The 24,091-nt window shown below is 35.1% G+C and overlaps 1 protein-coding gene across 37 annotated transcripts in view; it reads left to right on the top strand.

Annotated features, from left to right (window-relative positions):
- The window catches only part of BAZ2B (bromodomain adjacent to zinc finger domain 2B), a 290,353-nt gene that overhangs the window by 59,766 nt on the left and 206,496 nt on the right, over positions 1 to 24,091 (top strand). For all 37 annotated transcript variants that reach the window (XM_070507912.1, XM_070507924.1, XM_070507921.1 and 34 more), the window contains one exon: positions 12,387 to 12,429. The gene's annotated coding sequence lies outside the window, so the exon portion shown is untranslated. The remainder of the gene's footprint in view (positions 1 to 12,386; positions 12,430 to 24,091) is intronic.

The following is a 24,091-nucleotide window of genomic DNA, read 5'->3' as shown; positions in this document are numbered from 1 at the left end:
CACTTTATTTCAGGGAGTCGGTCAGTTGTCAGTTTTCAGTGTACTCTATCCTTTTTATTAGTTTCAGTGTATTTTAGCATGTGGCAAGAATCATTAGAACTACTGCCTTCACAGCCTCTGTGAACATTAGGGAAAAAAGCACATCTGATACTTCGCTACATGTGCTGCTGACAGTTGAAAGTGAGGACAAGAAGCATTCAGTGAGTAGGTTGCACCAAAAATACTGCTTGGAAATGGAACCCATATCTATTCAAAATGCCTATTTTCCTTCCTTTCTCTACCTTGGATGTCTTTCCCCATGAAATCAGGAAAACAACTTTTAGTCTGGATACCAACCTAGTCAGTGTTTGTACAAGTCAGGAAATGATTTCTATCACTTTAAAGCTTTGTTGTATGTAGATTAGGTATTTAAATTGATTGGTGCCTTTCTAACTTGACAAAATTGCTTAGCAAAATTAATGTTATATGATGTCTTCTATTTACATGCCCACTCTAGACTGAGGTGGCAGGCTTCTTTCAAGTATACCATATTACATGCTTAGTTACAACTCTTGTCTTGCTTTTAAAGCTTGCTCATCTGTTTTCCTTAAAACGTAGAAGAAAAGGAAAATAGTTGATAGCAAAAGAGATTTCCAGGGATCAGGATTACTAAAATTATTAATAAAATAAATTTCTTTTTTTTCTATGTCCTGTTGAGTTTTTAGCCATAACAGTGAGTGAGGTAAATAACTTCCATCCAGCTGGACAAAGTAAAGCAAAGTGAAACTTTTAAATACCAGGCAGTATTGATGCAACCTGAAGAAGTTTAAAACTTGCTTCTCTAGAACCCAAGACTATTTCCCCTTATAAGCACTATTATACATTAAGGACTCTAGAGTAAAATAAACCTTTTTCTTCTACCAAACTTAGACTTGAGAATGACTTAAAGGTAAAATAATTCCCGTCCAAATGTGGAGTTTTTTTCCTGAAATGAACATATCCTACCCAACAGAGTTTTTCTCCTTTTCTAAAAAATAGAGAATATAAGTTTTCAGATATTTAGGAGGATCATTTACAGTTCAATCCTGGTATGGTTTCAGAAATGCCTGCTTGTGCTGTCTAATATGTTAGCCACTAGCTGCATGAGGGTATTTAAATCTAAATGAAAATAATTTAAAATAATTAATATTTCAAGTCAGTTCCTTAGTCACACTAACCATATTACAAGTGCTCAATAGCTACATTTGGCTGTGGGCTAGGTATTGGACAGCGTAGATACTGAACATTTCCATCATTGTAGAAAGTTTCATTGCACAGCACTGGATAGAGTATTCCATTAGTGATAGATCACATTTTCACCAGTTTCCCCAGTATATAGTTTCCTACTATTTACAAGTATCCTCCTTCCCTCCCCCCAAAAATACTGCTTATCAAAGTCTGTGATTTTTTCCCGACCAAATAATTTCCCCAAGTAATAAAAAAAAAAATAAGTAGTAGTCAGAATTTGAAATAGCTAGATGATGGTAGAAGCATGTTTAGATTTTTATTAAGTTTTTATTGAATCTTAAAAATATATGCCAAAATATGTGTAGTTGTGGTACTTTAAAAAGAGAATGATGCAGACTTTGCATGTCTACAATCCAAAATTGCAATACTGAAACAATCTACAAGGAGCATGTGATTTATGAGACTATTTTTCATATGTAAATTTTAGAAATAATTTTTTATTGTGTAGCCACACCTTGGAAAGAGCATAGAACACAGAGAAAACATTAAACTGATATATAAATAAATGGTTAAATATCTTAGAGACTATACTTTAAGTGCATTTTAGAATTAATCAGCATATATTTTCAATGTTCAGATTGAGTGAGGTGAGAAAAAGCAGATAGATATTCTATTTATTTATTTCTTTGACTCTTCAATAAGCCATGTAGGAGTAAATATCCTTACTTTGTATATATTGAAACTTATGTAGTGTTGTCAAGTGAAGGTTGAGACTTGGGTATGCTAACATTGATTACGTAAGGAAAGGCTTTTTCGGGGGGCTGAGGAAGAGGAAAAATAAAGATAGTTACATGCAAATTACTGGAAAAATACTCATATAATTGTATGTCATGACTTAAGATTCTTTTCTCCCAGTTTAACATTTGTAGGTGTTTTCTGAGGGTAAATATAGTTGAGATTTTCTCTGTGCATATTTACTAAAATAGTGACTTGTAGAGAAATAGCACATAACTAATATATTAGTTGAATTATGTCTTCATAAAATGTAATATTACTTTTTATGTGTACAATTTGAATATATTTTCTAGTTTCAAAATGATTTTAAAGAATTACCTTTTCCTTGTAAAAGCCACTTAGGATTTTTATGAGAAGCTTTAAGATTTGTCTAGCTTTAAGCTGTAGTGTCATTTCAATTTCATGTATGTTTTTGTCCCTCATGCATTTGCAAGTACCCAGTAAGCCATGTGTAAAAATTTCTACCACGATGAAGGAATGCCTTTAATAATTTTTTATTCTATAAGCTTTAGGGTTTTAAATAAATTAGACATTTTTAATTATAGATTTAGTCTTAATTATCTTGTATTTTTTTCCAAAAAAATAAAATATAAAATGGAATATTTACATACTTTTATCTTTTTATTTGGTTACAAATATTGTTTGAATGTAACTATTAAAAAATTTTAATACCTTTTTGAATTACAGTTTTATACAAATTATAATTGCTTCTTTCACAAGACTTTTTGTACTGACGTTTTCTCATCACAAGACTGTTTCTGTATTGATTAAAGTTAGGAGGATACTGGTAGGAAGTAGTTCCTTGACGGCAGGTCTTGGATACAGAGAGTAGGATGTTTCATCTATGTAGACTTCTTTTGATCTGATTGGATATGGGGGGGCTGTAGTTTAGAGAGAATAAGTTTCAGTCTTATCTTCTCTGATCCCTCTATGCATCGTTTAAAGCTAACACGTTCTCCTCCTTAGAAATCTTTCCTCTTTTGCCTTGAATCAGTGCATTTTTCCATTTCTCTGTTTCTTGGACTTAGACAAAACACAACAAAACACTGTACAATGCCATTTCTCTTGCTTCCCATGAGCCTTATTTATAGGTATCCCCCCAAATTCTGTGGATAGTCTGTTCTTTCTCTGTATTCATTCACTTGGTGAACTCATCTACACTCTTTGCTTGAATTGTACTTTTTTATATGACTGATTTTCAAATATTGGATTACTCTAAATTGCAATTTCTGCCTGTTGCTGGGGAGCGTCTCCGTTTGAACAGCCTCTGGTAACAATGAGCTGACTTACTGTCCAAAATAAAACTCACTCCATCCCACCACTGCAGGTTTCTTTCTTTGTGGCCCTAGTGAATGAGAACAGTTGAGATCATCTTTCATTCTCTGATATTGTTGTTCCTATACTTTTTTTTATAGGTCATTTTCCCTTTATTTTATTGTTTTCTTCTCTGTATTTTACTTTTTCCTTTTTTAAATTAAGGTAACATTGGTTTATAACATTATATAAATTTTAGGTGTACATTATTATATTTCGACTTCTGTATAGACTACGTCATGTTCACTACCAAAAGTCTAGTTGTCATCTTTAACTGAATACATGTGCCCTTTATCCCTTTCGCCCTCCCCCTATGCCCTTCCCCTCTGGTAACCACTAATCTGTTCTCTGTGTTTATCTTCCATATATGAGTGAAATCACATGGTATTTGTCTTTCTCTATCTGACTCACTTTACTTAGTGACCCTCAAGGACCATCCATGTTGTCACAAATGGCAAAATTTCATCTTTTTTTTAGTGACTGAGGGGTATTTCATTGTGTATATATACCACATCTGCTTTATCCATTCATCCATTGACAGGCACTTCGGTTGCTTCCAAGTCTTACCTATTGTTAATAATGCTGCATTGATCATAGGAGTGCATATATCTTTTCGAATTAGTGGTTTTGTGTTCTTTGGATAAATACTGAGAAGTGGGACAGCTGGATCATATGGTATTTCTATTTTTAATTTCTTGAGAAATCTCCATATTGTTTTCCATAGTGGCTGCACCAATTTATATTCCGACCAGCAGTGTACAAGGGTTCCCTTTTTGCCAAATCCTCCCCAACACTTATTTCCTGTCTTTTTGTGTGTATGTGTGAGGAAGATTAGCCCTGAGCTAACATCTGCTGCCAGTCCTGCTCTTTTTGCTGAGGAAGACCGGCCCTGAGCTCACATCCATGCCCATCTTCCTCTACTTTATATGTGGGACTCCTACCACAGCATGGCTTGCCAAGCGGTGCCATGTCCTCACCTAGGATCTGAACCGGCGAACCCTGGGCCACCCAAGCAGAACATGCAAACTTAACTGCTGCGCCACCAGGCCGGCCCCACCTGTCTTTTTAATAGTAGCCATTCTGACGGGTGTGAGGTGATATCTTCTATGTACTTTTCATTTGTGTTTCCCTAATAATTAGTGATGTTGAACATCTTTTCATGTACCTATTGGCCATCTGTATGTCTTCTCTGGAAAAATGTTCAGATCCTCTGCCTAGTTTTTGATTGGGTTGTTTGTTTTTTTGTTTGTGAGTCATATGAGTTTTTTTTTCATATTTTAGAATATTAATCCCTTATCAAATATATGATTTGCAAATATCTTCTCTGTTTGTTAGGTTGTCTTTTCATTTTGTTGATGGTTTCCTTTGCTGTACAGAAGCTTTTTAGTTTGATGTAGTCCCATTTGTTTATTTTTTCTTTTATTTCCCTTGCCTGAGGAGACAGCATATTAAAAAAGATACTTAAGACCAATGTTAAAGAGCAGCACACTGCCTGTGTTTTCTTCTAGGAGTTCTCTGATTTCAGGTCTTACATTCAAGTGTTTAATCCATTTTGAGTTAATTTTTCTGTATGGTATAAAAATATGGTCTACTTTCATTCTTTTGCACATGGCTGTCCAGATTTCCCAGCACCATTTGTTGAAGAAGCTTTTCTTTATTGTATGTCCATGGCTCAGTTGTCAAAAATTAGCTGTCCATAGATGTGTGAGTTTATTTGTGGGCTTTTGATTCTGTTTGCTCTGTGTGTCTGTTTTTCTGCCAGTACCATGCTGTTTTGAGTACTATAGCTTTGTAGCATTTTTTGAAATCAGGGAATGTGACAGCTCCAGTTTTGTTCTGTTTTCTTGGGATTGCTTTGGCTATTTGGGATCTTTTGTCATTCCATATAAATTTTAGGATTCTAGATTGGATCTAAATTGAAATTCTTGATTGGAAAATGTCACTAGGATCTGATTAGGTTTGTATTGAATCTGTAGATTGCTTTAGGTAATATGGAAATTTAGCTATGTTTATTCTTCCAATCCATGAGCACAGACTATCTTTCCATTTGTTTGTGTTTTCTTCGATTTCTTTCAACAACGTCTTAGAGTTTTCAGAGTACAGATCTTTCACCTCAGTTAAATTTATTTCTAGGTATTTTATTATTTCTGTTGCAACTGTAAATGTAATTGTATTCTTGATTTCTCTTTCTGCTAGTTCATTGTTAGTGTATAGAAATGCAAGTGATTTTTGTATGTTGCTTTTGTACCCTGTAACCTCACTGTATTTGTTGATTACTTCTAATAGTTTTTTGGTGGATTCTTTAAAGTTTTGTATGTATAAAATCATGTCATCCACAAATAGTGACAGTGTTACTTCTTTTCAAATTTGGATACATTTTATTTCTTTTTCATGCCTAATTGCTCTGGCTAGCACCTGCAATATTATTTTGAATAAGGGTGGTGAGAGGAAGCATCCTTGTGTTGTTCATGTTCTTAGAGAAGTAGCTTTCAGTTTTTCACTGTTGAGTGTGATGTTAGCTATGGGTTTGTTATATATGGCGTTTATTATGTTGAGGTACTTTCCTTCCATACACATTTTATTGAGAGTTGTTATCATAAATGGATGTTGGATCTTGTCAAGTGCTTTTTCTGTATTGACTGATATGATCATGTGATTTTTATTCTTCATTTTGTTAATGTGGTGTATCACATTGGTTGACTTTTGGATGTTGAACCATCCCTACATCCCTGAAATAAATCCCACTTGATTGTGGTGTATGACCCTTTTAAAGGATTGTCATATTCAATTTGCTAATATTTTGTTGAGGATTTTTGCATCCATGTTCATCAGCAGTATGGTTTTCCTTTTTCGTGTTGTCCTTGTCTGTTTTTGGTATCAGGGTAATACTGGCCTCGTAAAATGACTTAGGAAGCATCTTATCCTCTTCAATTTTTGGAAGAGTTTGAGAAGGATAGGTATTAGCTCTTTTGACTGTCTGGTAGAATTCACCATAGAAGCTGTGTGGTCCTGGACTTTTGTTTTTTGGGAGGCTTTTGATTACTGTTTCAATCTCTTTACTAGTGATTGGTCTATTTCTATTCTCTTTTTCTTCTTGATTCAGTTTTGAGAGGCTGATTCTAAGAATTTATCCATTTTTTCTAAGTTATCCAGTCTGTTGGCATATAGCTTTTCATAGTTTTATCTTATAATGCTTTGTATTTCTGTGGTATCTGTTGTAATTTCTCCTCTTTCATTTTTGATTTGATTTCTCTGAGCCCTGTCTTTTTGTCTTAGTGAGTCTAGGTAAGGGCGTGTCAATTTTGTTTATCTTTTCAAAGGAACAGCTCTTAGTTTCATTGATCTTTTCTGTTGTCTTTTTTGTCTCTGTTTCATTGATTTCCCCTCTGAATTTTTTTATTTTCTTCCTTCTTCTGACTTAGGGCTTCATTTGTTCTAGTTCTTTTAGGTGTAGCATTAGATTGTTTATTTGAGATTTTTCTTGCTTCTTGAGGTAGCCCTGTATTGCTATAAACTTTCCTCTTAATACCAGTTTTGCTGCATACCATTGATTTTGCAATGATGTGTTTTCATTTTCATTTGTCTCCGGTATTTTTTTATTTCTCGTTTGGTTTCTTCACTGATCCAATAGTTGTTCAGTAGTATGTTGTTCCACATATGTATGACTTTTCCAGGTTTCTTAGTGTAGTTGGTTTCTATTTTTACACCATTGTGATTCAAAGAGATGCTTGCTATGATTTTGGTCTTCTTAAATTTATTGAGACTTCTTTTGTTTCCCAACATATGGTCTATCTTTGAGAATTTTCTATCTGCACTTAAGAAGAATGTGTATTCTGCTGTTTTAGGATGGATTGTTCTATACATATCTATTAAGTCCATCTACTCTAGTATTTCATTTAATGCCAATGTTTCCTTGTTGAGTTTCTGTCTGGATGGTCTATCCATGTGATGTAAGTGGGATATTAAAGCCCCCTAGTATTGTTGTGTTGCTGTCAATTTCTCTTTTTAGGTCTGTTAGTAGTTGCTTTATATACTTTGGTGCTCCTATGTTAGTGCATATATATTAATAAATGTTATATCTTTTTGGTGGATTGTCACTTTTATCATTGTATAATGTCTATGTTTGTCTCTTGTTATCTTTTCTAGCTTGAAGTCTGTTTTTCTGATAGAAGTTTGGCTACACCCACTTTCTTTTGGTTGCCATTTGCTTGGAGTTACCATCTTCCATTCCTTCACTTTGAGCCAATGTTTGTTTTTAGAGCTGAAATGGGTATCCTGGAGATAGCATATGGTTGGGTCTTGTTTTTTAATTCATATAGCCACTCTGTGTCTTTTGACTGGTGAATTCAACCCATTTACATTTAGGGTGAATACTGATATATGAGGCCTTAATACTGCCATTTTAGCTTTTGTTTTCTGGTTGCTCTATATTTCTATTGTTTCTTTTTCCTTATGTTTCTGTCTGCCATTTCGACGTAGTGGTTTTCTGTGATGTGTTCCTCAGTTTCCGCTTTTTTAATGTTTTGTGACTCTGCTCTGATTGTTTTGTGGTTACCATGAGGTTTGCATAAAAGATCTCATGGATAAGATAGTCCTTTTTCTGCTGATAGCATTTTATCTCCATTTGCCTGTGCAGGTTGCATCCTTTTCCTCATCCCCTTCTATGTTTTTGTCATCACAAATTATCCCTTTGTGTATTGTGAGTTTGTTACCAAATTGAAATAGTTCTAGGTGGTTTTTTTTGGTGAGGAGGATTGGTCCTGAGCTGTTATCTGTTGCAAATCTTCCTCCTTTTGCTTGAGGAAGATTGTCCCTGAGCTAACATCTGTGCCAATCTTCCTCTGTTTTGTATATGGGACGCCGCCATAGCATGGCTTGATGAGCAGTGAGTAGGTCTGTGCTCAGGATCTGAACCTGTGAACCCTGGGCCACCAAAGTGGAGTGTGCGGACTTAACCACTACACCATGGGCCGGCCCTGGTTTTAGTTATTTTTAATGCTTTCTTTCCCTTTAGCCTTTATGCTATAATTGTTTACTAACCTATTCTGATATAGAGTTGCAATTTTCTGATTCTGTCTGTCCATTTTTCACCTTGCTTAAAGCTTTGTTTACCTTCGCATTTTTGCCTCAGGTAGGAGAGCCCTTTTCAACATTTCTTGTGAGACAGAGGCTTGCTTAGGAGACAGTGGTAGTGGACTCCCTCAGCTTTCATTTTTCTGGGAAAGCCTTTTTTCTCCTTCATATTTGAAAGTTAACTTTGCTGAATAGAGTATTCTTGGCTGACATGTTTTGTCTTTTAGATTTGAATACATCATTTTACTGTCTCTTGGCCTGTTGAGTTTCTGCTGAGAAATCTACTGATATCCTAATGAGTGTACCTTTGTAGGTTACTGTTTTTTTCTCTCTGGCTGCCCTCAATATTCTTTCTTTGTCAATGACTTTTGACAGTTTTAATATAATGTGCCTCAGAGAAGGTCTTTTTGCACTGAGATAATCTATGTGTTTTATTAGCTTACAGTGCTTCTAAATATAGTTTGTTTCCTAGGTTTGGGAAGTTCTTAGCTATTATCTTTTTAAATAAGCTCTCTGCTCCCTTCTGCTTCTCTTTTCCTCCTGGGATACTTGTTATCTTTATGTTGCTTTTCTTAACTGAGTCAGACATTTCTCAGATAATTTCTCAGTTTTTTAAAAAAATCTTAGTTTTCTGTCCTCTTCCACCTGAATCATTTCTAGATTTTTGTCTTAGAGCTCACTAATTCTCTCTTCCATATTGTCTGCTCTATTTCCAATGCTTTCTACTTTATTCTTTATTTCACTTATTGAGTTCTTCAGCTCCAAAATTTCTATTTGTTCTTTTTTTTTAGAGTTTTAATTTCTTTGGTAAAGTACTCCTTTTCATTAATTTTATTCCTGAGGTCGTTGAATTGTCTTTCTGAGTTGTCTTTAACTCATTGAGTTTTTTCAGAACAGCTATTTTGAGTTCTCTGTCAGTTATATTGCAATGTTCCGTAACTTCATGTTTAGTTTCTGGACAATTGTCATTTTCATTTTGTGATACCATGTTACTGTATTTTTTTATGGTGTTTGATGAGATGTTCTTCTGCTGGCTTGTAGTAAAAACCTTTCTTACTTGGATAAGGCTCTGTTTACTTTGATTCTGAGCCACTTCTGGTTGTATTGAAGAGCCTGCACTTTCCACCCTCCACTGCCCCTGCCAGAGGTGTTCTCAGTGACCACATTCTGCTGCTATGCCTTTGAGGTTGCTGGTGCCTTGTTGCTTATGTGTGGCTATAGTTGTGGGCATTGCCACGAGGGTCTTGGGGCTGGCAAGCACTTCTGCTGCTTCTGAGGTCACCTGGGTTGCAGGTTCCCCTACTGCGCTGGGGGAGGGGGAGAATGGTGTGGGAGCCAGAGTCACGAGCACCTCTGGGTTTCTTGGGTCTGTAGGTACTGCTGCCATGGGCAGAGAGGTAGGGAGTGGGGCTGGGGTCGGGGTGGCAGGAGCAAAGTTGCAGGTGCTGCTGCAGCTGAGAGGAACCCACGCAATGGGCTCTGCTGTCACTTTTAGCAGCCTTTCCATCACCCCAGTCACTGCTGCCACGTGTGCCACCTGTGCTGTTGTTCCTGGGTTTTCTGGGGGGTGCTGGCAATGCTGCTGCTGGGGACACTGAGTTCTTATACATCATCACTGCTGCCAGCGGGCTGTGGTTGTGGGTAGCACTGCCACTGCCAGAGGGGGAAAAGTACCCGGGTAGTGGGCGCTGCTAGGGTTCCTGAAGCCTCTGGTCTCAGTCACTAGCGTGGTTCCTGGAACCTCTGGTCACAGGCACTGCCACTGCTGTTGAGGTGTCTTAGATGCAGCTGCTGCTGCTTGGAAGGCTGGGGTCTGTGGCATCACTGCCAGGGGGAGGGGGCTGGGTCTAAAGTACTGCTTTAGTTCCCAGATCCTTTGGTTGTGGGGGTGCGGCAGTGGGTTCTGGTTCCTCTGGGAGCGTGGGCTGCCTGGACCTCCATTTGCAGGGGTTACCGCAGTTCCTGGGGCCTGTGGAGTCAGGTGTGGCTGCAGTTCCTTGATCATCCACTTTTGGGGGCTGCTGCAGCTGCTTCCCTGGTTCCACCACCTCCACTGGGTCCAGTCTGCTCACCTTCAGATGTATAGATGTATGGATCTCTCAGGTGTTCTGGTGTGCTGTGTCAGGAATCCTTTGTTGGTCTAGGGATGTCTTGCTGGTTGTAAGGTAGAGGGGAGAGACAACAGGAACAACTCACTCGGCCGCGATGCTGACATCACCATCCTCCTTGTTCCTGTAGTTAATTTAGCATGAAGTCTTCTTGTTTCTCCATTTAACAAGTATCTTGAGTTTCCCATTCCCTCTGCATTTGTTCGTCTTTAATATCCACTCTGTCATTATATCACACCTATAATGTACTGCACCCGTTTTCACACCACCTCCTGCCTTGCCTTTTTTTTTTCTTTAAAGCTCCACAAACTCTCCCTGCAGCGACTTTTTAAAATGTATACCAAGTTGTTATGGTATATATTCCTTATTTGTTAAGAATTTTTATTTATCCTTCCTTCTGGGCTTAGTGCTAGAGGCAATAGGAAATTAGCAAATAATTATTTCCTCATTTATTCAGCAGCTATTTACTGAGTAGTTACTGGGTACTGTACTAATGCTGCAGTGATGTCTCATGGAGTTGGCAGCTAAAAACAGTCTCTGATGGTAAAGGAAGGCTTCTCTGAGGAGGTGGCATTTGCTATGAGACCTGAACAAAGTGAGAGTGATGTCCTATGAAGAGATGAAGAGCAGTTGCTCCAGGCAGAGAGAGTGTCAAGTGTCAAGGCCCTCGAGAGGGACAAGTTTGGTGTGTTTGAGGATATCAAAAGGGTCATTGTGACTGGAACATAGTACAGAGAGAGTGGCAGGAGGTGTTGTCAGGAGACCAGGGGACCAAGCACGTAACAGGCCATAGTAAATACTGTGGATTTTATTTTAAGCAATGGGAAAGCCACTGGGCAGTTTGAGTAAGGGAGTGAGGTGAGCTGATATTTGCCACTGAGTTAAGAATAACAGTAGAGAGACTATAGTGGTAATATAGGAGAGTAATACCTTGAATTAGTGAGGTAACAAGCAGTAAAAGAAGTGTTTTTGAATTAAGGACAGAATGAGGAAGAATAGTTGGCTTGGATGGAAATTGTGAGATAAAAAAGCAACCAAGGAAAGCTCAGTTCTGTGTGCTTGGACAAGTCATGTATCCTCTCTAACATCTATTTTCCCTGAGTGTATAATAAGAAATATCTCTTTCCCACTTCTTTGAAGGAAGTGTTTTGAGGATCTGATGAAATAATACATGAAAATCCATTATGAATCTTAAAACACTGTGACATTGTGTTACTTTTTAACACTAAACATTTTAAAGCTTACCTTAAAATGGGCCTTGTGAATTAAGAAATTTCTAAAAGCTTAGATTTTACAAGGATAAGAACTCTATGGCATATAGTACAGCTTAAGAAATAGTTTAACTTATAACTTCCCTTTTGGTTTATAGTTCCTTCCCGATCATATTTTCAATGTTTAATAGTTTTCTCACTATTCATAAGGATTAGCGTGAGGCACTTTCTAACATTAATTGATAGTAAGTAGAGTACATTCCAGCCATAAGCTGAGCTGAGAATCTAATCATAGAGGGGAAAGAATCTATAAACAATATCTGTCTTTTGTTTGTAGTATATTTAAGACACTGTGATTCCCTTATTAAATATTTGCAAACAAATAAAACTAATCCAAATGTTCTATAGTTTATTTACTAATATGTTATATTAACCCTGTGGTGTTGCCTTTTATAAACAAACATAATCTATCATACTATAATAATGACCAATAAATAAACTCCAGGCGTTTTATGCTTATTTGTGTCATGCCAATTGTACTTTTCTTGACAACTTTAGATTAATTTAAATATGCATATGGCATTAAGAAAGACAAAAATTCTAAGCAAACTTTTTAGTTCCTGAAATTACTTACTCAAGTATGATTCAGCTGAATACTGTTTCTGTTTTCCTATTGCAGATTTCTCAACAGTGATGTCACAAGATTGACCACATTGATCACAGTAAGATGAAACTGATAGTTAAGCTTTTAAGGATGTTTCATTTTTTTCTGAGAATGAGAATAGAAAATATTTATGTTAGACAATATTTATAACTTTAAGTTATTATTCTTTCAACAGCCAATTGAATGTTCACATTTTCAATGAATCACATCTCACACTTCTAGTTAATTATTTAAATACTTTTCAAATAATGCTTTAAATGATTTAAAAATATTTAAAATGAAAATTACTTTTAATTTATAACTGAAATTGTATGCCTAATTATGTTAACATATTTCCATGTGAATTATAATCTGAACATCATCTTTCTTTAGATTTTGTTTTTACTAAAAAAATGGCAAAATATTTAAGGTGTTTCCACATTTGGAGAAAATTACAAAAATAAAATTACTTCAGACTGTAATCACTTACTATGGAAAGACTGTGAAAATCACCTTGAAAGGATTCTTAGGCTTCTTGCTTAAATTTTTCATTGATATTTAAATTATTTATAAAGAGTCTTCCAAATAGGGAGAATTGTTGTTAAAGGATAGTTCCCTTAAGTAACTGATACTTTTCCTCTTTAATTTTATTTAAAGTGTTAATTTCTACTGTGTATAAGGAAGTATGTTACTTAAAGAAGAACTTTATCCAAAGTCTTGAGCCACATTGTTATAAAATTCTAACTAGTGAAATCTGTATTACAGTAATGAGATTTTACAGAATTTTTTAACAATCCTTTTAAATAACAGAAAAATAAATTTAGAGTAAATTGTTTACTCAGTGAATCTGCTTCTTTAATCCTGTTTTAATTGTTCCTTAAATATAGAAGGAGTAATTATTAGAAATGTAAATCCATGTTTACATAATCTTTGTTGTATTTATGTTTTACGTTTTTTTTTTAAAAAACTGGTTCTTTTGTTAAGTGTAACATTTTTCAGAGGCCAGAGAGAACTTTCATTGTATTTTTTAAAGGTTTTACTGTCATCATTGAGTCTACAGATGTTTGGGACATGTTCATTCATTTTCCTAGGGGAACATTTTAGCTTCTCTGATTTGTAGCTCTTTGCCTGTTTGTTTTTTCTTAATCAGAACTCTGTTGTCCTAACTGAATAGTTTATAACAAAATATTAACCTATTTCTGTGGTAATCTTCTATTTAGCATCTACTGCTTTACAGTCAAGGAAGTTAAAATTAGCATTGGATGAAAAAGGTGTGTGTGTGTGTTTTTAATTAAAAAATGACTCCCACAGTATATTTTTAGTATATTTTAATATTGTTACTGTTCTAAATTCAAGAATTTCAGAAAGAGAGGTGGTGTTCAATACTGTCAGATGTAAAATAAGTTAAAGACCAAGAAGTATTCATTTGAGAGGTTCATAAGTGACTGATAATAGAAACCCTTACTTTGTAATAATGTCAGGTTGTGAGGCTTTCTCCAGCCCCTTGAGTAAAGAAGAGAGAGTAGATTTCAGTACTGATTCAGACGAAGGTGCTATTGAGATAATAGTTCAAGTGTTGACCATGGGGCTGGAATAAAATCAGTCCAGGGAAGTGCTAATATATTCAGAGAGAATGGAGAGGTTAAGGGACTAATCAGAGGTGGACAAGCTGATGAAATGAGATGATAAAATAAGAGCTAAAAGAGTAGAATGTTGTACTTAGAGAGGGGAATAGTATAGACTGTTTCAGAGCTAAAGCTGTAGTGAGTATTTATTATATAATATACACCTTAGTTTTTTTTTCCTCAGAAATTTTTAGAACTGAGGAGAATTTCTCTTTTTTCCCCGTATATTACAATCCACAAAAATGTCAAAATCTTCTAACTTATTTCCCTTCTGCTTGGCCATCATCAATACCACTGAAGCTTATATATAATTCTCAGTTTAATCTTATTAAAGCATTGCTCTGATTCTTTTATTTTCTTTTATTTTCCTGCTTGAAGATGTGACTTCTCATTTCCTACAAGATTAAATCTAGACTAACTTGGTATTCAAGATCCTTTTCAGTTTGGCTCTAACACATTTCCCAGCCAAATATCCTATTATTCAAGAAGAAGAACCCTGCACTCTACCCAGTGTGGACTGTATACTCCACCTTGAATATAATTTTGGCTCTGTGCTTACATTCATGTCATTCCCTTTCCCTAGAATATTCTTTTTCCTTTTTTATGCTTTTCTTTTATTTCTTCTGATGAAATCAAACCTCCCCTCTAATGCCCTGTCCACGTGTAATCATTTCTCTGAGGCCTTCCCTGATCATCCTAATTGAAAAGGATAAAATCTCCTTCCCTAGTAGTTTGGTAAATCTTAATTTTTATTATTTCTGTGTTACTAACATATTCCTTTATATTTTCCATATTTTAATACACATTTTTCAACTGTACTCAGCAATGTTTGCTAGCAATTATAAATATCCCAGAGAGAGCTAAATTAATTAGTACCTTTAGTTTCCTTATATTGAAATAAGGATATTAATATATGAATATCCAAATTTGAATCATAGGAAGTAGAGTGAATAGGAAAGAGCATAGATTTTAGAACGAGAGAATTCAAGTACTGATGGCACTGTATACTAGGCATGTGACCTTTAGAAATTAGCCTTTTTTTGCCTCCATATCTTCACCTGTAAAATGATGTATTACATGTATTTAAAAGGATTGTTACATTTAAATATAATATTAGTTACCTTTCTTCCCTCTTTCTTGTTTAACTTTATGGCTTACTCCTTTACAGATACACAAAGGGACATGAAATCAGCTGTAAAGATTAGGGATATATCCCAAACATCCAAATTTACCTTACTTACACGTTGTGACCCTTTCATCTATAAGTTTTAATAAATGGATTTCTACTCTTTATATTACGTATATTAATGATAACTTTATTGACTTATACGAATTCCAGCAAGGAGGCTGATTTGATCTACTGATATAATGTGCTTTTATTTGGGGAAAGGGGGTCAGACCTCACTAGAATATCAGCATCTTAAAAGCCAGAGTGAACTTTAGAACAGTGTAGGTTGTGCCACATTCTCCTTATATAACAGATGAGAAAACCAAGGTCCGGAGAGTTGGAAGGGAGGTAATATGCATAATGGTTAAGAACATGAGCTGGCGTCAGAAAAACCTGTGTTTAAGCTCGTGCTCTGATATTATATAGCTGTTGTGATCTTAGTCAATTATATGGTCTAAGATCCAGTTTCTCCTCTCTAAAGCAGAGATAATATTTATGTCTCAGGAGTGGTGTGAATATTAAATGAAGCACCACACAGAAGCTGACACGTACTAATTCTTTTGGCCCCTCATCATAGTTATCATCATCAACTGGAAAGTTACTTGCCAAAAGTCACATAGTATGAGGCCTTGGCCAGTTTTCTTCTATCCTGTTATAATTTTTACTATTCTGTTCTGTGATCACCTCTTACTTGATTAGAAATCTCTAAATAACATTTACAGGAAGTGTAATAAAATGTCAGATTTTTTCCTCCCAAATTTCCCCAAATTCTCTCTTTTCTAAGAGTATTCATGCAATTTCACTTTCATGCACTTTTATTTATATGTAATTTCATTAATACAATGGCTATATCTTATTTTTAAATATTCTTATTTAATATTTTACTACATATTTAATAATCTGTTACAAGGCAACTTTTCAAATAATTAGAGTGGCTTTTTCTGTTTTTATTAAAATTCCTTTTTTGTCCCATGGTAATTTTATTATATTCGTAAATTTTATAGAGATTAGTCTCTATTAATAGAAATATTTAACTTAATTGTAATTTAGAAGGAATTACTATATAATTTTACAATGTACACACTATCAGAAATATTGGTTGTTAGATGGTAAATTTCAAATGTCAGTTATGTACCTACCACAGATAAGATATAACCAAGTGTGGCAATGACCGATTGTTATCAGCAAATATCGATTTTCCCCCTCTACTAATTTTTTTCCCAGTGCATCACTTGTTATTAGTGCCGTTGAGTCGATTCTGACTCCTAGTGGAACCCTACCCTGCTCTTTTTGCCCCATCCTTTCACATTCTGGGGCTATATCAGACAATGCTCTGCTGCTATTCACAGGGTTTTCATGGCCAGTGTTTTGGAAGTGGGTAGCCATGTCCTTCTTCCTAGTCTGTCTTAGTCTGGAAGCTCTAGAAGCATATTACTACTACCTGAAACAAGAATGTCATTTCCCAACATCCTTTGCAGCACATGTGGTCAGGTGACTAAGTTTTGACTAGAGATATATAAGTACTGTGTGCAACTTGTAGAACGTATCCTTAAAGTAAGTAGAAGCAGTCCTTCTTTGTTCCCCCTTCTTCCTTGCTGGCTGAAATGTGGACGTGATAATTGATAATTGGACAATGAGTGGAAACCCCAAACTGAGAATGGACAAAGCGATAAGATAGAAGGTCCCTAGTAACTTTAGGGTGTCACCCTGCCTACACTGGCCTGTCTACATCTGGACTTTAACATGACAGAGATAAAATTCTATCTTTGTAAGCCACTGAGTTGTCACTCACAGCCAAAACTAATCCTGATACACCAAGATAATTTGACAAAGAAAGTTATGCCGCTGTTAAAATGTCTTTGATTTGTTTACATTTCATTTATTTTTCTTGAACTCTGCTGTCACTTTCGTTGGCTTGAATTTTAGGAGAAGAATAGAAAAGGGAATGATTCGGTCTGTCAAGGAGAGGAGACTAGGGAAACCTTTACAGAAAAGGAAGGCATCTGGGCCAGATTTTTGAGGTATGAATTAGAAGAGAATCCAAAAAAAGGAAATAGGCACATAGATTTTAAAGAACATATGTTCAGGGACATGCAGATATTTTAGTCCAATATTGTTGAAATGTAAAATTTGAGCAAGTAAATGAGCCTAAAGGTCAGATCTTGTAGGAATTTACAAATCAAGAAGTTTAGTGAGTCCTAGGTACCTAGTGAAGAATCTTTTAGTATTAATCATGTTAGTATTATTTATGATTTTTCCATTAAATATTTTCAAAATAAATATATTTTTATACAAGTGCTGAGGAAGGAAGAACAAAACCAATATTCGCTGCTTTTTAAGATGATAGGTGCTTTCTGTTTGAGCCTTTAACAATTTTAGAAGACATGTTGTTATATTTTACAGATGACTAGCTGAAACTCAGAAAAGTCAAGTGTCTTTCCCAGTGTGTTCTATTGGTAGTTAAGTCGTATTTGGAAAGTACAAAAATTGACCATTACCAGAGCAATCTTCTGTATTATCTATATTTTCTGTATTTGTATTATCTGACTTTTATTTTTCTAATTTTCTAATAGTGAAAGTAAAGATACAATCAAATTTAAAATATCTTTGGTAAAATATAATAACAGGGATCAAACCATAAGTAAAAGTTTATGTAGGAATTTCCGTATTTTATGCCAACTAATACATCTAAAGTATTAAATTTAAAAACTCTAATATAGTAAAGTTGTAAACTGTGTCTTAAACATTTTGTTTTCTAGAGTCTGAATTGTGAACAGTATCTTCAAAATTAGTTTGTAGCAATCATTTAATTTACTTCATACAGATCAATTTCCCATTGCTATTCGTAAGTGAATATTTGGATAAGAGAAACCTCCATTCGCCCCTACTGCATGTCCCCCCAAAGTTGCATTGTTTTGACATTAATGGAGCTAAAAGCATGCATGATGTTCTCCATATGAGTGACTACAGATGTAAATGATACTATGCTGCAGAGACCCAATTGAGCTTCTTTGAACAAGTGAAAGCGTGCAGTGGCACTCACCCATTTGGTTTAAAGATTAGTTCTTATCTGAAAATTCTGAATGAGCTACTATTTAATAAATCTGCCTAAAAAAGAAAAAAGACATTAACCTTAATATAGTCTAGACATTATTATAGAAACACGAGAGAGTATAGAAGGAAAATTAGTTTTCTACTTTGGTTTGGTGTTTTTTATTGTAATCAGCAGAGAGTCTAGCACTTAGACTAGGTAAATATTTTCTGAGTTAAAGTGACTTGAAATGTAATCTTAGTAGACCATTCTCTTCATCTCACACTTTCAAGAACACCAGTGCGCACTTCTGCTGTGAGATGTACGTTTACAGAAATACTAGTCAAGGAGTAGATAAAATAAAGTATAGTCTGCTGAGACTGTTTCAGAGAAGAGAAGAAGGGTGTTGTAGACTGAGTTATGGGATTACGATATTTGACTCTTACATTCTTTTTCTATAAATACACAAAGGAAAAACTGTGGAGAAGAAAAGATTTTGATAGAAATGGAAAAATTCTTATTGTATAACATCAAAAGGGTACCTAAGTTAGCATGTCATAGACATTTTAAAAAGTCTAACTAATACAAATATTCCTGATGCTGTCCTTATGTGAATGCATTTTTTGAATGCATTTTAAAACATTACATCAATAGGTACATTTCCAGCATAATATAAGATAGTACTTGTAAACATTTCCACATGCAAATTATGCCACTTATTTTGTGAATAGCACATCTAATGCTTGCAATTTTATTCTCTGATTTTCTTTCCTCTCAGAATAAACTCCGCAACTATTGTTTATAAAATTCATGATTTTTGTCTCTTTATTGCCCTTACCACTGAATACTCATGTGTGTCTTTTTTTCTACACTGGTTGTTTCATATTTTCAGTGTCAACCTTATGGAAAGAAATTTTAGAAAACTTAACACACTTGGCACTAAACTAAATGTCACAGCTCCCTCAGATGTTACCTCCTCCATGAAAACCTCTAGATCACCTTGCAGATGGACTTAATCTTCCCATCATTTCTGCCTTTCCTAGGATTTGTTATTTCTATCATAGCATTGTTCTCCAACACTGGAATCCTTGGACCTGAGTATGTAGATATATTCTCTGTGGGGGGAGAGAGTTTACTACAAGAATTTATAAATTTCAACCTTAATATAAGCATATTCTTGGATCATCTAGGATGCTTACCTTATAATCAATTACTACCATGCACTTTCAGAGCTATGATTGTGTTTAATTATGTCAGTCTAATGAGAAAAGAACAAAAATTGATTTGATATGTACAAATGGTTCGTTTGTACCAAGTGAAGGCCAAATGACATCAGAGTGAGCTAAATTAAAGCTTTGTAGTAGTTTGAATAGAAAGAAATGGTAGGAATATTAAACTGTTCAGGGAACCCTAAATAGGCATGCCAAACTCAAATGTAACTAGAAAATAATGGTGAAGTAGCAGTCAGTTCCATATTCATTTTGAGGACAGTGATTTCATTTTAGCAAAAATATATGATAGTTTGAAATCTGTTAGTTTTGTAGCTTTTATGTGCATACTTTGTAAATTTGTTTTGGTACTATGTTTGAATAAGATCTGGAAGGAAGAAGAAGACTTTATCCTTATCCATAGATGTACTTTTCTATGTATTTCTGTAATATAATAATTTAGTTAAGTCAACCTGTGTGTCCACAAGACATTTTTTTCTGTCTTTATAAGGGTCTATACATACTTAAGTTTCAGAAACATTCTTATAGAATGCTTATCTACCTTATGAGATGAGTCATGTGTTTGGCTATCTCAATTTCACCCGTTCGGTTGTAAAGTCCTTACAATCTAGTAAAGGCATAGATTATGTTTTCTTCATTCTTGCTGTTTCCTTACAGTCTGTTACAGTGCCTTGTACCCAATAGTGGTGCAGCAGGTATTTATGAAATAAACTGGCCTATGCTGTGTGCCTCTTAGTGTGTTGATAATCTGTCAGATTAAACTTGAATGGATAGATATATAGAAAACATATAGGGGATATATATTTTAACAGTTTGAAATTCATATAAGTTAACAAACTTCTCATTTTAAATTAAATATCCCATAGGATTTTGATCACTTACAGTCTTGTGTAAACTGCTTTAATTTGATAATCAAAGGATCTGTAGGGTGACAGTGGGAGAATGAAAGATTTCATGGCAGGCTAGAACTGAATGTGAAGATGCAACCAGAGTGCTTCAGGATACAAGACCGCGCATCACTGTGAAAATGTAGTTTTACATAGTTAGGGCAGTTTAAGAACACTCATTTCCCAGGGAAGAGAGGACACAAGGGAATGGAAAGGTATATGAGAAGGTACTAAGAACACCATCCTCCACCTTTGGGATATTGCCTGAAGCCTCAGTGCCTAGGCAGTGTTTCCTTTAGCTAAGATGTAAGGAAAACTGGCATACATTTAAATTCTCTAGAATAATATAGCAAGTACATTTTCCACTTTTCCAATTCTGTCACAGTAGATTTTTGTATGATGTTGCCACAGCATAGCATTCAGTTGTCTTGCTAACTTCTTCAATGTCTTCCTATTTCCTGCTTAAAATGAATTACCTATTCTTAAATTTCAAAGCCATTTAGTTAGCCTTGTCCTATCTACATAACTTCATTTCCCTCTACTTTTGAACACACAAGATTATTTTCTAGTCAGAAGACTCCTATAGCCACAAAATATAGTGATGATTTTTGTCTGCATGTCTTTTTCCATACATTGGTTCCAACTATGACCTTCACTGAGCTCCCTTTCCTCTCAACATTTGATCTTTATTTCCTGTCCACAGACCTCACTTTTAAATTTTAGAACCCCTGTTTCCAGCTCTTTATGTGACATTGGTACCTGGCTATCCCACAGGCACTAAATTCAACATGTTTAAACTTGAACTCATCTCTTCTAATTTCCCAGAAACTTCATATATTCCCTGTATTGGTCAGTGATGTCAATATCTATTCACCCACCCAAGCTAGAAATATTAGTAATCTTCAACAGCTTCTTTAAAAACTCTCACCTGATCTGACATCAAATCCCATTGATTCTCTACATGCAGTGTAATAATAAAAACTAATGTTTATGGAATGCTTGCTGTGTTCCAAATACTGATCTATGCATTTGATCTATAGTAACTCATTTAATCTTCCTAACAACTTTATTTATCATCCCTGTTTTATGTAAGAAAGACATATATTTGCTAACAGATTTACACATCACTACCGTGAAGCTGTCCATCCAAATTTTTAAAAAAAGGAAAAAAACCCACCTTGAATATGATTAAGCCTAGTTTACAAGAAAGAGCAAGGACAGAGGGACATTTTAAGTGACACCAGGGGGGATAAAATCGGACAGTCCAGACTAGGAATCTCTAGAATATGAAAGGCCTGTTTTCTTCAACTAATAATATTAATGTAAGAAAAGGCTGGCTTGGGGATGTGGTGGAAGCAGTTACAGATTAAAAGAAAGTTGAGAGACATATCAGCCAATTCTAATGTATGGATCATATCTGAGTCCAGATTCAAACAAACAATTAAAAAATGTTATGTGACAAAGAAATGTGTACACTGACTGGATTTTAATATTAAGGAATTATCGTTAGAAATTATCTTAGATGTGATAGTAGTGTTGGACTGTTTATGAACCAGCAAATCTGTACCATAGAAGCATAAACATCTTTGTCAGAGGCTGAGCTTGTGAAAAAAAGTGCATTCACAAATCACTTTTTTTACTTCGCACCTCTGATAAAAGAGGATTTGCTAAAGAGGGTGACAAAACATTTAACCCAATACCATTATTACACATAAAATATAATTTTGTGACTTTACTAATATATAATTCTCCTACAAAAAAATTCACTATTGTGTCATCCTTTCTCAAAATGGTGTTTGTTTCACAGAAACATGGGAAGTTCAAGGGAATAAAAACTAATATTTCTAGAATCTCTGTAAAAATGATGATGATGATGACAGTCAACATTTGAGTGCTTAAGTATGTACCAGACACCCTTTTATGAGTTTATTGTTTTAACTTATTTCATCCTCCTAACTTCATGAGGAGGTAGGGTTATTATCCTCATTTTATAGTTGGGAAAACTGAGCTATAGGTTAAGCAATTTGCCCAGGGTCACATTAACTTCATTAATCAGGGAAGTTCAGATTTCCAACCTAGAAAATTTGACATGGAGCCTATGTCTTTACTATGCTATACTGCTTCTCTTTTTCTCATGGTACTAGGTGCTATTAATATTTATCTCATTTATTTCATTTATCTGGGAATGTGTTAATTTCTCCTTCGTTTTCAGAGTATAGTTTTTGCCAGATATAGAATCCTTGGTTGACAGTTCCTTTTCTTTTAGCACTTTAAAATGTCATCCCACTGCCTTCTGGCTTCCATGCTTACTGATGAGAAATTGGCTGTTAATTTTATTGAGGATTCTTTGTATATGGGTTGCTTCCCTCTTAATGCTTTAAAGATTCTGTCTTTGCCTTTGTCTTTCAACAGTTTGACTCTGATATGTGTCAGTGTGATTCTCTTTGAGTTCATCCTACTTGGTGTACATTAAGTTTGTTGGATGTGTAGATTCATGTTTTTCCCCAAGTTTGGGAAATTTTCATCCATTATTTCTTCAAATACTGTTTCTGCCCCTTTCCCTCTTCTCCTTTTGAGACATCCATAATGCATATGTTGGTGCTCTTGATGTTATCCCACAGATTCCATAGGCTCTGTTCACTTTCTTCATTCTTTTTTCTTTCTGCTCCTCAGACTGGATAGTCTCAATTGACCTATCTTCGCGGTTGTTGGTTCTTTCTTCTGACTGCTCAAATTTGATGTTGAACCCCTCTGGTGACTTTTTCCATTATAGTTTCTATTTAGTTCCCTTTTATCATTTCTATCTCTTTATTGATATTCTCATTTTGTTTATATATAATTTTCCTAGTTTCCTTTTATTCTTTTTCCATGGTTTGTTTTAGCTCTTTGGGCATATTTAAGATAGTAGTAGGTTGCTAGTAGACCTGCGCTATGAGAAAATGATAAAGGGAATTCATCAGGCTGAAATGAAAGGACATTAGGCAGTAACTAAAAGCATGAAAAATTAAAGAACTCCAATAAAGGTAACCACATAGGTAAATAGCTAAGGAACATAGCACTTTGAAGGAATAGAAAGCCAGTGTAGCTAGAGTACAGAGAGCAAGGATTGTGGTTGAGATTAACAACTAGAAGATATAGGGCATAGTAGAAGAAGATAAAGATCTTTTTCCCTTTACCTTAAGAGTAATGAGAAATGTTTGAAGTAGAAATTGATGTTTAAATTGTCAACAACCTCATTTTTTTTTTAAAGATTTTATTTTTTTCCTTTTCTCCCCAAAGCCCCCCAGTACATAGTTGTATATTCTTCATTGTGGGTCCTTCTCGTTGTGGCATGTGGGACGCTGCCTCAGCATGGCTTGATGAGCAGTGCCATGTCTGCGCCCAGGATTCAAACCAACGAAACACTGGGCCGCCTGCAGCAGACTGCGCGAACTTAACCACTCGGCCAGGGGGCCAGCCCCTCAACAGCCTCATTTTAATTGAGGCTTACAGAAGTTAAGAACTTGCCTAAGATCATACAATGATTAAGTGGTAGAATGAGGATCGTATTCTTGGAATGTCTTGATCTAACATCTTGACTACCCCATTTCCTGTAAATACAAATTTAAGAAATGTTTAAGGAATTATAAGCTTGAAATTTCCAGGACCTGAAGTTGTTCATTACTTTATTATTTTAGCAGATGATAATTAAATGCCTACTATGTTTGAGGGATGTGATTTTACCCTTTCTAAATACAGTCATGGTTATATTAACTTTGTTACTCCTGCTTGTGACCTGTTGCTTCTCAATAAACAGGGAAA

The sequence above is a fragment of the Equus asinus genome, chromosome 4, assembly GCF_041296235.1.
Source record: "Equus asinus isolate D_3611 breed Donkey chromosome 4, EquAss-T2T_v2, whole genome shotgun sequence".
Classification (NCBI taxonomy): Eukaryota; Metazoa; Chordata; class Mammalia; order Perissodactyla; family Equidae; genus Equus; species Equus asinus.
The sequence above is the reverse complement of the archived record's forward strand: the minus strand, read 5'-3'. Positions and strand labels throughout refer to the sequence as shown.